Raw genomic sequence first — 13616 nt, 5'->3', positions numbered from 1 at the left:
GCTTATTACCTTAAACATTTTAAGTGCACATATTATAAATATCATCACGGGCCCAGCAACGACAGCTAAACTGGCTGATCCTCCACTTGGAAATGCCAGGATGTCATATTGGCACCGATTCATGCCATGGTTGCCCCACTTCCCATCCAGCTCCCTGCATATGGCCTGGGAAAGCAGTCGAGGAAGCCACAAGAACCTGGGACCCTACACCTGCATGCGAGATCTGGAGGAGATGCCTGGCTTCTGGCTTCAGATCAGCTCAGCTCTGGCTATTGCGGCCATTTGGGAAGTGAATCAGCAAACAGATTTTTCTGCCTCTCTTTCTTTATGTGAATCTGCCTTTCCAATAAAGTTAAATCTTTTAAAAAAATAAGTATAGTGACACGGGTATGTATTCAATCTCTAAAATTTTTCATTTTGTGGAATTTAAACTTTATACTCATTAAATATTAATTATTTCTTCATCCAGCCCTTAACAACAGCCTTTCTGCATCGCTTCTCAGCCTTTTGGTTAAGATCAAGTGTAGTAACAACAGCCTTTCTGCTTTCTGTGTTGAATATTTTATCTACTTAGATTCTTCATATAAGTGTAATCATGTAGTAGTTGTCCTTGTGTGACTGACTGATCTCACTTAGCATAAAGTCTGAGGATCATTCATGCTGCAGCATGCAACAAGATTTCCTTCATGCTGCGTACATTCCATTGTGTGTAACTTACATTTAACCCCACTCATCTGTCAACGGACATGTGAGCTTCTTCTACCTCCTGACTACTGTGAATAATGGTGCAGTGAACATTAGTGTGCAAATATCTCTTTGAAGTCCTGTTTTGAATATCTTTGTATTCATACTCAGAGGTAGGCTCTCCAGGTCATATGGTGATTCTGTTTTGAAAAAGTTTTAGGAATCTCCATACTGTTTTTCATAGTAGTCTCACCATTTTGCATTGCCAACAACAATTCAGCAGTGTCACAACTCTCATTGTCCTTAATAATACTTACTTCTGCTTGGAGAGTGGCTACCCTGTGGGGTGTGAGGTAATATCTCACTAGGTTTTGGTTTGCAATTCTCTTGTGAGTCTTAACATTGAGCATATTTTCACATACTTGGGGGCCATTTGCATTTCTGCTTGGAGAACCGCCCATTCTATTCCCTTGATCATTTGCAAATTGGATTATTTTGTGATTGTTGTTGAGTTTCAGGAACTCTGAATATTAAGCACTTATCAGATGTATAAGTGGCAAATAACTTCTGTTGTTTTATGGGTTGTTTTTCATTTGGTTTAGATTATCATTTCCTGGGGGATGTGCAGGGATTTTAAGTTTGAAGGTTCCTGCTTGTCAATTTTTTTTTTTTTTTTTTGCCTGTGTCTTTGGTGTTAAGAAATCATTACCAGGCCCAATTCCTGATGCTTTTCTCCAGTCATCTTGTAGTAGTTTTACAGACTTGGGTCTTTCTTCAGGTCTATAAACCATTTTGAGTTATTTTTTCTATAAAGTGTCAGGTGAAGCCCCAATGCACTCTTTTGTCTGTGGATGATTAGCTTTCCAGCACCTTGAAGTCATGGCAGACTTTTCAAAATTATTTATCCATAAATGAAAGGGTTTCTGTTCTGTTCTATCAGTATATAGATTTGTCTTATATCAGCACCGCACTATTTTGATCACTGTTGTTTTATAGTTTGTCTTGATTCAGAAAGTATAAGAGCTTCTGTTTTGTTCTTTTGAAGATTGTTTTAACCAACCGTTTCCAGAGCTTTCTTATGAATCTTAGGATGTCTTTTACTTTTTCTGCAGTTATGTAATCAATTCTGCTTCTGGGTATACATGCTACAGGCCTGAGATCAGAACCTCAAAGTTACATCGGTCCTTGCTCATTGCAGCATTATTCACAATAGCCAATACATGAAATTACCTAAATGCCCATTGATAAATGAATAGCTAAAGAAAATGTGGCTTATACATACAATGACATATTGTTCAACCACAGAAGAGAAGTAAATTCTGACACTGTAACCACATGGATGAACCTAGAAGACACTACAATAAGTGAAATCAGCTAGTCACATGAACAAATACTGCATGATTGCACTTAGATGAGGTATCTAAAATAGTCTCACTAAGGAGGCAGAACATAGAATTATAGTTGCTAGGGATTAGTAAAGGGGAAAATAGGAAGCTGTTGTTCAGTGGGTATAAAACTTCAGTTAGACAAGTTGAGTAAGTCGGTGTGTACAACATAGTGTCCTATAGGTAACAATACTGCATTTCACATTCAAACATTTGTTAAGAGGGTAGCTCCTATGTTAACCATGCTTACCACAAACAAAGCAGAGAAGCCTATGGAAAATTTTGGAGGTGGTTGATGTGTCTATTGCCTTGACTGGGTTTATTTATAGATCGGTGCTCAGACTGCAAATCCTCGAATCCATGAGTATCATAACATGATGGGAAAGCGCAAAGGCTCACAGGCCCGTGCAGGAGAGAGGACGCAAGAGGGTCTGGATTGGCGTTGTAACAATCAAGTCTCATAAAAACTAACCCAGCCCTGCAAGAAAGGCACTAATAATCTCTCCTGATTATCACATCATCTAGTAAAGCTACAATGGCAATCCAATTTCAATGTGAGTTTCAGAGGGGACAAACGACATACACACCACAGTAAATTACAAGTATTTTAAATTGGTAACTACTTAATTTCAATTATATACTCTACCTTTCTGTCCCACTCTCACTTTACATTAATGATGATGAGCATTACTTCCTAATTTTTAAGATTTTATTTGGGGGCCTGGTGCTGTAGCCTAGTAGCTCGAGTCCTTGCCTTGCATACACAGGGATCCCATATGGGCACCAGTTAATATCTCAGCTGTTCCTCTTCCCTTCTGGCTCCCTGCTTATGGCCTGGGAAAGCAGGGGAGAATGGCTTAAGGTTTTAAAACCTTGCACACAGGTGGGAGATCTGGAGGAAGCTTCCGGCTCCTGGCTTCTGATCACCTCAGCTCCGGCCACTGCAGCCACATGGGGAGTGTCTTTCTCTCTGTCTCTCCTCTGTGTGAATCTGACTTTTCCATTAAAAAAAATAAATCTTTTTAAAAAATGTATTTGAAAGAGAGAAGGATCTTTCATCCACTGGTTCACTTACTAAATGTCCACAACAGCCGGGGTTGGGCCAAGCTGAATCCAGGAACTGGGAGCTTCATCCAGGTTTTCCATGTGGGTTGGAGGGTTCCAAGCAATGGGGCCATCTTCCACTGCTTTCCCAAACACATTAGCAGGGAACTGGTTCAGAAATAGGAAAACAAAAAACAAAACAAAAAAAAAAACAGTCCATGAGCCATAACCCATATGGGATGTTGGCATCACAGGCAGTGGCTTAAGTGAGCCAAAGCCCTTGTAGGATTTTGCCAGTGCAGGCAGTGGCTTAACTTACTACACCACAATACCAGCCCCATAACTTATGTCTTAAATTGTGTACACATTAATCTATAGTTACTTTTTTTGTTGTTGTTTTATAAACTGGAGACCACATTTGGAATAGTATTTTACACACATTGCCATTCTACAGAATCATACATGTCTCTGTAAGTTAACTTTTATCCTAGAGTTTTCTATTTTCATATTATTTTCTGTCCGTTTTTATCTTTTTGCTTCAACTTAACAGACACTGCTTTCAGCATTCTCAAAGGGCAGGTCTAGTATGATTAACTCTATCAGCTTTAACTGGGAAAAGTCTTAAGTTCAAGTTCACGTTTGAAGGATGGTCTTGTCAGATACAGTAACATAGCAATCATTTTCCTTTGGACACTTTGATTGTAACATTCCACTCCGTTTTATTCTACAAGGTTTCTGATGAGAAATCTGCTGATAATCTAGTAGGAGCTTACTTTATTTAACTGTTTTTCTGGCTGCTTTTAAGATTTTCTGCAACTTTTGACATTTCAATCGTGTTGTATCTTGGTGCAGGTCTCATTACATTTCCCTTAGTTGAATCCATTTGAGCTTCTTGAATTTGTACATTTTCTCTCTTTAGAGGTGGGGAGTCCACAGCTACTAGTTTATCAAATAGCTTCTCTTGCTAGTAGTCTCGTGATGCATATGTTGCTATGCTTCATGGTGTTCCACCAGCTCTTCCTTAGTCTCTGTTTACTTTTAATTATTTTTTCTTTTCTTTTTGCTCCTGTGCTTGGATAATTTCAAATGTCCTGTACTGAAGCCCAATGATTCTTCTCGCTGGTTAAGACTACAACTGGATTCTGGTAATAGTTTTTTTGTTTTTGTTTTTGTTTTTAAAGATTTATTTTTATTATTTTTTCATTGGAAGGGCGGATATACAGAGAGGAGAGACAGAGAGGAAGATCTTCCGTCCGATGATTCACTCCCCAAGTGAGCGCAACGGGCCGATACTATGCCGATCCGAAGCCAGGAGCCTCTTCCGGGTCTCCCACGCGGGTGCAGGTTCCCAAAGCTTTGGGCCGTCCTCGACTGCTTTCCCAGGCCACAGGCAGGGAGCTGGAAGGGAAGCAGGGCTGCCGGGATTAGAACCGGCGCCCATATGGGCTCCCGGGCGTGCTAGGCGAGGACCTTTAACCACTTGCGCCACCGCGCCGGGCCCTGTTTTTGTTTTTAAAAAAGATTTATTTTTATTATTTTTTCATTGGAAAGGCGGATATACAGAGAGGAGAGACAGAAAGGAAGCTCTTCCGTCCGATGATTCACTCCCCAAGTGAGCGCAACGGCCGATGCTATGCCGATCCGAAGCCAGGAGCCTCTTCCGGGTCTCCCACGCGGGTGCAGGGTCCCAAAGCTTTGGGCTGTCCTCAACTGCTTTCCCAGGCCACAGGCAGGGAGCTGGAAGGGAAGTGGGGCTGCCGGGATTAGAACCGGCGCCCATATGGGATCCTGGGCGTGCAAGGTGAAGACCTTAACCACTTGCACCACCGCGCCGGGCCCTGTTTTTGTTTTTGTTTTTTTTTAATCAGGATTATTATTATAGACCCTTCAGCTCGGGAACACAGGCTTGCCTCCTCATCAGTTTCTCTCTCTTTACTAATGTTTGCATTTTGTTCATGGGCCATTTCCCTGATTTTGCTTAGTTGTCGATTTTATGCTCTCTTAAATCACATTGAGTATCTTTATGCTGACTATTCTGGCTTTTTTTTTGTCTTGTAATCTATATATGTCTATTTTGCCAGGATTTGTTTCTGGATATTAATCTGTTCTCTCTCTTTTTAAACTTTTTTACAAAAAAAAAAAAAAAACTGGTTATTTACTTGATAGAGAGAAAGAGTCAGAGACTGAAAGAGATCTATTTGTTGGTTCATTACCCAAATGGCTACAAAAATCAGGGCTAGGTCTGAACAATGCCAGGAAGCAAAAACTCCTTTCTGATCCCCCACAAATATCTCATGGGTCCAAGTACTTGGACCAAGCGCTACACACTTCAACAGGAAGCTGGATGACCTGGGCTTGTAAACAACGCTCCAATATGTGATGCTGACGTTGCAGGCAGAAGCTCACCTTGCTGCTCCACAATGTCCATACTTTATTTTTTGACAGGTCACATTTCCTACTTGTTTGTATAACTTGTTATCTTCGTTTGGCCCTTTAGCATTCAAAAAAATCATCCACCCCACCCAGTCTTTGGAGTTTTACTTCTTACAGGAAAGATTTTATCAAGCCAGTCTGGCTAGAGACCTGAAGACCTCTCAAGAGGTTTTCTAGGAATCTACCCTGTCTGGGCCTCTTAATTAAAGCATCCTGCTGATTTAAATTATGTAGCATCCTCTGGTATCTATATTTGGTATTGCAGGCTCGCCGTTGATATAGCTATTAAATGGTACTTTTGCTCCATCTAGTGTCTGTTCGTGATACTGCACACTGATGTCAACGCTTGGCTTTAGGTAACCCAGAAATTCACACTCCATTTGATGTAGAGGTCAACATGTTACTTGGGACATCTGCATTCCATATCAGAGTGCCGAGTTATGTGTTCTACTGCACTCCTGATTCCAGTCCCTCTTAATGCACCTGGGAGGCAGCAGGTGATAGAACACGTAGTTGACTCCTGTAACCCACATGAAGAGACCAAGAAAGAATTTGTGGTTGCTTGTTTCAGCCTGGCCAAGACCTAGTTGTTGGGAGTAGTTGGGAAGCCAATCAGTGGATGAAAGGTCCCTCTCTTTCTGTGTCTCTCCTTCTCATTCCATTGGAAATGAAAAGGAATAAATAATAAATTTTATAGATTTCATTGTTGTGTCTATATTCCATTATTCTCCTTCCCTACTCAGGGATAAGAGAAGACTTGAGAGCTTTCTCCCAGTTGCATCTGCTGTTCTGGGAAGGTAGATGCGAGTAAGCATCATGACTTCCTACTAGTCTTCGCAGACTCCCATTGGCATAGGATTCTTTTTACTGTTTTCTGGATTTCTCGTAAGAACAACTGACTCTGTATAAGAATACTTCATAAACCTCACACCAAAGTAAAATTAAAAGGTAACGCATCTTTTCTGTAAGTTTTTTATACTGTTCATACTAATGTTGCATCATTGTCTCTTTGTTGAGGAAGTAGTATCTGTGATGGCTGCCACAGGTGCAGGAGCGGGGCTGGGTTTATTTAAGACCCAACACATCACTCTGGCTTCGGCTGAGAACTGGAAAGGGCCACAGAAGCCAGACCCATCATCAAACTAGCAGGGCCCCAGCCAGCCAATGTGAGCCTCGGCTGACATTCCCTACACAATTAAGATTTTAACAGATCCTGTGCCATCTTCCATGTTGGAAGGTGTATAAAACCCTCCTGTGCGTCCCTCTGCCTGCCTTTGTTCCCTTGCAATTCCTCAGCTCTTTCTCCCTTCTCCTCCTCCCCACTGTGTGGGGGTAAAGGCCTGAGGGCAGATTTCAAATAAAAGCTCTCTACATCTTTTTTTTTTTTTTACAGTTGGCTGGTATTTTCTTTTCATGGGTGATCAGCAAATCTAACATTTTGATGCCAAAATCCACACAGGGTTGCCAGGTTGCCCCCATTTTGGGGCCAAGGCCTCCCCTTCAACCTCCCTCCAAACAGCTGACCTCCTGGGACCTCTGCCTGCCACAGAACAACAGATGTGAGGAGGTAAGTCCCTCCACCTAGTCCCTGCTGTCTTGAAAGTCATCTCTGCTTCATTCCAGACCTCTGAGTCATGCGCAGGCCGGTCCTCCAATTCTTGGACCTCTTGCCAGGCGGGAGACATCCCCCTCACACTGGTCATCTGTCTCTAGGGTCTTCAGTGATATGGGAAATGTCCCTTTCACTGACTCACCCTCATCACTAGGGAAACAGGTTCCCTCCTAGCTTGGACTCCAAGGAAGGGACACCTTCCTCATACTGAACTAGTCATGAGGCAGCTGATTAGGACAGGATGGACAACACTAAGTCACAAGCCTATGATCACCAGACTCCCTTAGGGTGTCTATTGGATAACTAAAAACTGGGGGCTAGGCCAGGACTTATGCCAAAGACATCTCTTAGTCCATGGTGGCTTAGCCACAGTACCCCTTACAAAATGATTCAAAGTAGCTGGTGGAGAGTACGCGTGATTTTAATGTCCTCACAGATTTGGACAATTGCTGTTGCAGCAACAGCAAGTGGTTTAAAGTGCCGCCTGTACAGCCTTTTTGAGATCCACCTTATGCTCCTCTTGTTCCGTTACTCAGGTCCTCCTTACCCTAAGCCCGCAAGATCCGTGCTGTCAGCTCCCCACTTCACTGGCCCTCTCAACTCACTTTCTATCCAGAGGCTGCGCAGTCCTCCTAGCCACCCAAATTCCTTGTCCCCAAATTCTGTGCCTGCATCAATTAACCTCACCTGTTCCACTGCCAGCTCCTTAGAAAACGGAAACTTCTCCAACACCTCTGACTACTCCTCCACCCTCCTAATTCCTCTGTTGTCTGTCTGGCCACCACCCAGGCCTTGGACCCCAGGCCTGCACCACCTCAGCCAGTGATTACTCCTCCTGCAGTCCTGCTGACCTCCTGCAACTAAATTGGACCCTCCTCCTCCCACCACCCTCTCAGACTCCTACATGGACTACTTGTAAAAAAAAAAATAAGACTTCATAGGCTTTCAGTAACTGTTGACACAATATACTACTCCAATCAGATTAATGGTGGCATACTACTCACTCCAGCTTCCTCTCCACATGTCAATTCTCACACTTCACCCTCCATGTAAACCTGAGGTTACACTAATCCCACCACCTTGGGCTCTGGGCATTCTGGCCAGGCTGGAAAGTTCAACCCCCTACAGAGTTGCCATTTGGCTGCCTTGAAAAAAAATCTCAAAACCCTATCATTCAATCTGACTAGCAAACATTCTCCCCAGGAAAAATGCACCTTTCCTCCTAAGTTCCTCCTCCCGCCCAGCAACCTCAGGGTTAGATTCTGACACTCCCCTTCCTCAGCAACAGTCACCCTCCTTCCCCTGTCCTCCTCCTTCTTTCTCTGTTAAGCCACTTTGCCCACAGCTGCAGGTTTTTTTTTTTTCAATGATATTTTTAACTTTTTGTTCCTTCTCTCTTTATCAAGCCCCCTATGGACAACGTTTATACATAATTTAATACAACTCATACACGATTCTCTCAAAAAATACAATGTTATATCAAGGATAAAGTGGTACAAAATTAAAATCTAACCCACTATTACATTGTTCCAGGGTGTGAGATGCATCCAGACACTTTTATCTACTAGTTTTCCTATTAAGATAAAAAATAATTGCAAACACAGAAATGTGTTTTGGATGAAAAAGGTTGTAAAGATAAGAATCTTTGGGTAAAAGAAAAAAAGACACAAGCATGGCTTGTAACATATTCTGTCCTACAGAAAAAAAAATGGTTACATTGGACTGCAAAGGTGAAAAAGGACAAAATATTTAAAAGTTAGAGAATGTTGGAGAAGGGGCGGGGAAGAGATGGGAGATGGGAGAGGAATACATGGTCTTTAAAGTATTGCCTACAACATTTTCTAAATATTTATCACTGATACCTGAAATTAAAGTCCAATCTTTTGTTAAAACAACATTTGGAAATATACATGTTGTTTGAACATCTCCTTTTAAATGGATTTTAACTAATTGATCACTAAGTTTTCTAGTTACCTCCAGCAAGATCTAGATCTGACTCTGTTAAATTATCCCAGTATATAAGATAAGCCAGTGTGCTACCTCTTATCTACAAGTAGTTTCACTTTGAGATAATCCTTGTGTTCTCTGCTTTTCACTAGGTTCTCAATGTTTACAATCAGCAAAGTTATGTGCTTGTTTTAAAGGTATTTGAGTAATCACTACATGTCAATAATTAATCTGATCTATATTGTGTCATGCAAAGAGAGAGTTTATTTCAATCAGATATTTTAAACCTTGTTGGCATCCCTGACAGGCATTCAAAAAAACAAAAGTTTCAAATTTTGGCATTTTGATATTTGCAGTAAGGCCTCCTGCAAATGTCAAAGGATTTCTCTTAGAGACAACTGATTGGGCTAGTTGAACTACATTAGAAATACTGTCAGGGTGCAAAGTGGTGCAAAATCTTGTTATATTAAAATACTCCAGGGTGTCTCTCACTCTCTCTTTTCAAGAGGCACCCCACCTCCCAGCTCTCTCTCTCGGGAGGTACTTTCCCCTTCCCTCTTCTTTCCCTGCTCACCTGGTCCCTTCATAAATATACTTTTCTGTCTGAAACCGGTTCCTGGCTTTTTATTTCTGTATTGAGGAAAGAACCCATCGGACTTTTCTAGTAACATATTGTAGACAATGCTCTGAACTCCTTAGAAAGAGAGAGGGTGCTGTAAAAGGCTCGCGAGGCTGAAAACAGTTATTAAGTAGCCCAGGGAAAAAGCTTGAGAGACAAAATGAATCTCTCCATTGGAGCAGAGACATGGTACCTATTCAGCTGAGCACTGGCAAATGGACTTCACCCATATGCCAGGGGGCAGAAGGCACAGAGTAATGCTGATCATGGTAGATACTTTCTCAGGATTGGTTGAGGCATTTGTATGCAAGACTGAAAAGGCAAAGGAAGTGATAAGGATATTATTACAGGACATTATTCCATGCTTTCGGTTTCCATGCTCAATACAGAGTGACAATGGCCTGGGTTTTAGGTCAGAAGTGACTGAAGGCATAACTCAGGTAATGGGCATCGATTTCAACTTGCACTGTACATGGCATCCCCAATCCTCAGGAAAGGTAGAAAGGACCAACAGACTTAAAGAGACATATTTGCAAGCTGTCCCAAGAGGTTCAGGCACCTTGGTGGCAGCTGCCACTCTTAGCTCCAGGTATTGCTGTCACTTGGGCAACAAATTATTGGACGGAAGAGCTTTCTATCTCTCCTCTCTGCAAATCTGACTGCTGTTCATGCTGTTCATGATAATTTATTTTAAAGGCACAGTTGGAGAGAGAAAGGGCAAGGCAGGTGCTGGGGAGAGATTGACAGAGAGAGACAGGAAACTTTTCTGTCCACTTGTTCACTTCAAAATGGCTGCAGTGGTTGGCGCAGGACAAGGTCAAAGCCAGGATCTAAAAACTCCATCCAGTCTCCCATGTGGGGGACATGAACCCAAGCACTTGGGCCATTTTCATGATACTTTCCCAGATTCATTATCAGGGAACTGACTGGAAGGAGAGTAGCTGAAGATTTCACGTGGCACTCCAAGATGGAATGTCAGTATTTCAGGCAGTGGCTAACCCACTGAGCTGCGATGCCATTCCTTGTTCATTATGTTATTTATCAGTCAACATAATCCACTATAGTAATAGGTTCATTTTTAAAAGACTCTCAAGATAGCAACTCATAATATAAAACACTTGGCAATTCAGGGACTGGCATGTGGCATACCAGGAAAAGCCACCACCTGTGATGTTGTCATCACATGTAGGTATTAGTTCATGTTCCAGCTGCTCCACTTCTGATCCAGCTCCCTGCTTATAATCTGGAAATGCAATGAAAGATGGCCCAGATGTTTGAATACCTGCTACACTCCTGGGAGATCTGTAGCCATAAGATCTGTAGCCTTAAGGTTTCAGCTTAATCCAGCATGAGACGTTGAGACCATTTAAGAAGTAAACCAGTGGATGGCAGATCTGTCTGTCTTTATCTATTCATCTCTATATTATGTAATTCTGAATTTCAAAGACATAAATATTTTTACAAACTACTTGACAATTCATGACCTTTATGTAAACCTCAACATAGTTTTTAAAAAGTGTTTCAAAGTGGACATTGTGGTGCCCTGTGCAGTAGCCTGGTGGCTAAAGTCCTCACCTTGCATGTACCAGGATCCCATATGCTTCTCACTGCTCCTCTTCCCTTCAAGCTCCCTGCTTGTGGACTGAGGTTATGCAAAATTGTTATTGATTCTTCATTTTTAAAATGTTTATGTTTTTATTGAAAGTTACACTTAGAAAAAGAGTGGGAGAAACAAAGGTCTCTCATCCATTGGTTTACTCCCCAGATGATCACAACAGCTGGGACTGCACCAGTCTGAAGCCAGGAGCCAGAAGCCCGGAGCTTCATCCTGGTCTCCCATTGTGTATACAGGAGCCCAACGACTTGGGCCATCTTTCATTGCTTTTCTCACACCATTAACAGGGAGCTGGATTGGAAGTATGGAGCAGCCAAGACTCAAACCAGTACCCATATGGGATACCACAAGTCTAAAATCTATAGGGTGAATCAACAGGCTATAAAAATTGTTACTTTACATATAATCTTGAATCTGAAGACCACAGGCAGGCCGGAATCTATCTTTTTTATGACAGCCATCCTGGTGTGTATGAAGTGGTGTCGGTTCTAATCCCGGCAGCCCTGCTTCCCATCCAGCTCCCTGCTTGTGGCCCGAGAAAGCAGCAGAGGACGGCCCAAAGCTTTGGGACCCTGCACCTGCTTCGGAGGCCCGGAAGAGGCTCCTGGCTTCGGATTGGCTCAGCTCCAGCCGTCGCAGCCGCTTGGGGAGTGAATCATGGGATGGAAGATCTTCCTCTCTGTCTCTCCTCTTTGTATATCCGCCTTTCCAATAAAAATAAATTTTAAAAAATCCCATTTACAACAGCATAAAAATACTTCAGAATGAATTTTTGCATAGAAATGAAAAAGCTATAAACCAAATGTTACAAAATGTTTATGAAACAAATTAGACTCAAATAAACAAATATCTCTTATTCATGAAAATGGGAAAAGAGATCATGTTAAAATGTCCCTGCCACTCAAAGTGATAGACAGATTCAGTGCAATCTCTAGCCAATGACATTTTCCACAGAAATATAAGAAGTAATCTCAGAATTTGTATAGAACCACAAATAATCCTAAACAGTCAAAGCAATCCAACGAAAAGAATAAAGCTGGAAACATCACATTATTTAACTTAAAAATATACTTACAGGGCTGGCCATAGAACAGGCTGTGAGAAGGGAGGAGGTTTGGCCAGAACGACCTCTGACCTCTGTTAGCAGGTGAGTTTTGCTCATTGGGGGGTCCTGGCATCTGAGGCTTAGTGGTTGAGGACTTGGGTCCAGGCCTTGTGGGGTCCTGCTCAAGCCCTCCTGCCACCCAGTCAAGTATCACTGGGGAGGATTCAAGTGAAGGGATTTGGAAAATGGGAGCTGGAAGCTAGGGACACAACCTCCCCCACATTGCTGCATGGGGACCCGGGAAAGTGTGCTGATAGGGCTCACAACTTCTCAAAACTTCAACGCACCCTTCCCTGCCCCTCAACCCAGGCTGCCTCATCATCACCCCTGGATATCCAAGTGTCTGTGTCCAAGGCTGCTGCCTAATGGGGGAAAAAATAGCCCCTTGTTTTACATTGTGTGTTCTCTCTCTCTCTCTCTCTCTTTTTTTTTTTTGTTTTTGTTTTTGCAATCTTGTGTTCTTACACTTTATCTTTTCAAATTATTTTTTTAAAGATTTATTTTTATTATTTTTTTTTATTGGAAAGGCAGATATACAGAGAGGAGAGACAGAGAGGAAGATCTTCCGTCCGATGATTCACTCCCCAAGTGAGCGCAACGGCCGATGCTATGCCAATCCGAAGCCAGGAGCCTCTTCCGGGTCTCCCACGTGGGTGCAGGGTCCCAAAGCTTTGGGCTGTCCTTGACTGCTTTCCCGGGCCACAAGCAGGGAGCTGGAAGGGAAGCGGGGCTGCCGGGATAGAACCGGCACCCATATGGGATCCTGGGCGTGCAAGGCGAGGACCTTAACCACTGCGCCACCGCGCCGGGCCCTCAAATTATTTTTGAAGCTCTTACATCTGCTGCTTCATTCCTCAGGTTGCTACAATGGTCGGAGCTGAGCCTTTCTGAATCCAAGAGCAAGGAGTTTCTTTTGGGCATCTCACATGGGATAGGAAGCTTCCCAAAAATCTGCACATCTACAAGTAATGATTTTTTTTTTAATGTGCCATGCAGGTGACTCAGGTTTGGGTCAGTTCATAACACCCAGTGGCAGATCTGAGAACCAGGAAGGGGTGCAGGAGAGAATGGGTCTGGCCACAGTACCAGGCAGTTCACATTAGGGCTGGAGCTGAGGGCTGACTGCACCGGGTTGGGCAGCATCCACCAGCACGAGTTGAAATGGGGACAGA

The 13616-nt window shown here is 42.8% G+C and overlaps 1 pseudogene; it reads left to right on the top strand.

The window, feature by feature from the left end:
- The first annotated feature begins 491 nt into the window (after positions 1-491).
- On the top strand, positions 492-665 carry LOC121169608 (annotated as a pseudogene).
- Positions 666-13616: the final 12951 nt, after the last annotated feature.

This window comes from Ochotona curzoniae, unplaced genomic scaffold, assembly GCF_017591425.1.
Source record: "Ochotona curzoniae isolate NIBS_2020 unplaced genomic scaffold, NIBS_Ocur_1.0 scaffold_1852, whole genome shotgun sequence".
Lineage (NCBI taxonomy): Eukaryota > Metazoa > Chordata > Mammalia > Lagomorpha > Ochotonidae > Ochotona > Ochotona curzoniae.
This window is presented reverse-complemented; position numbering and strand designations above follow the sequence as displayed.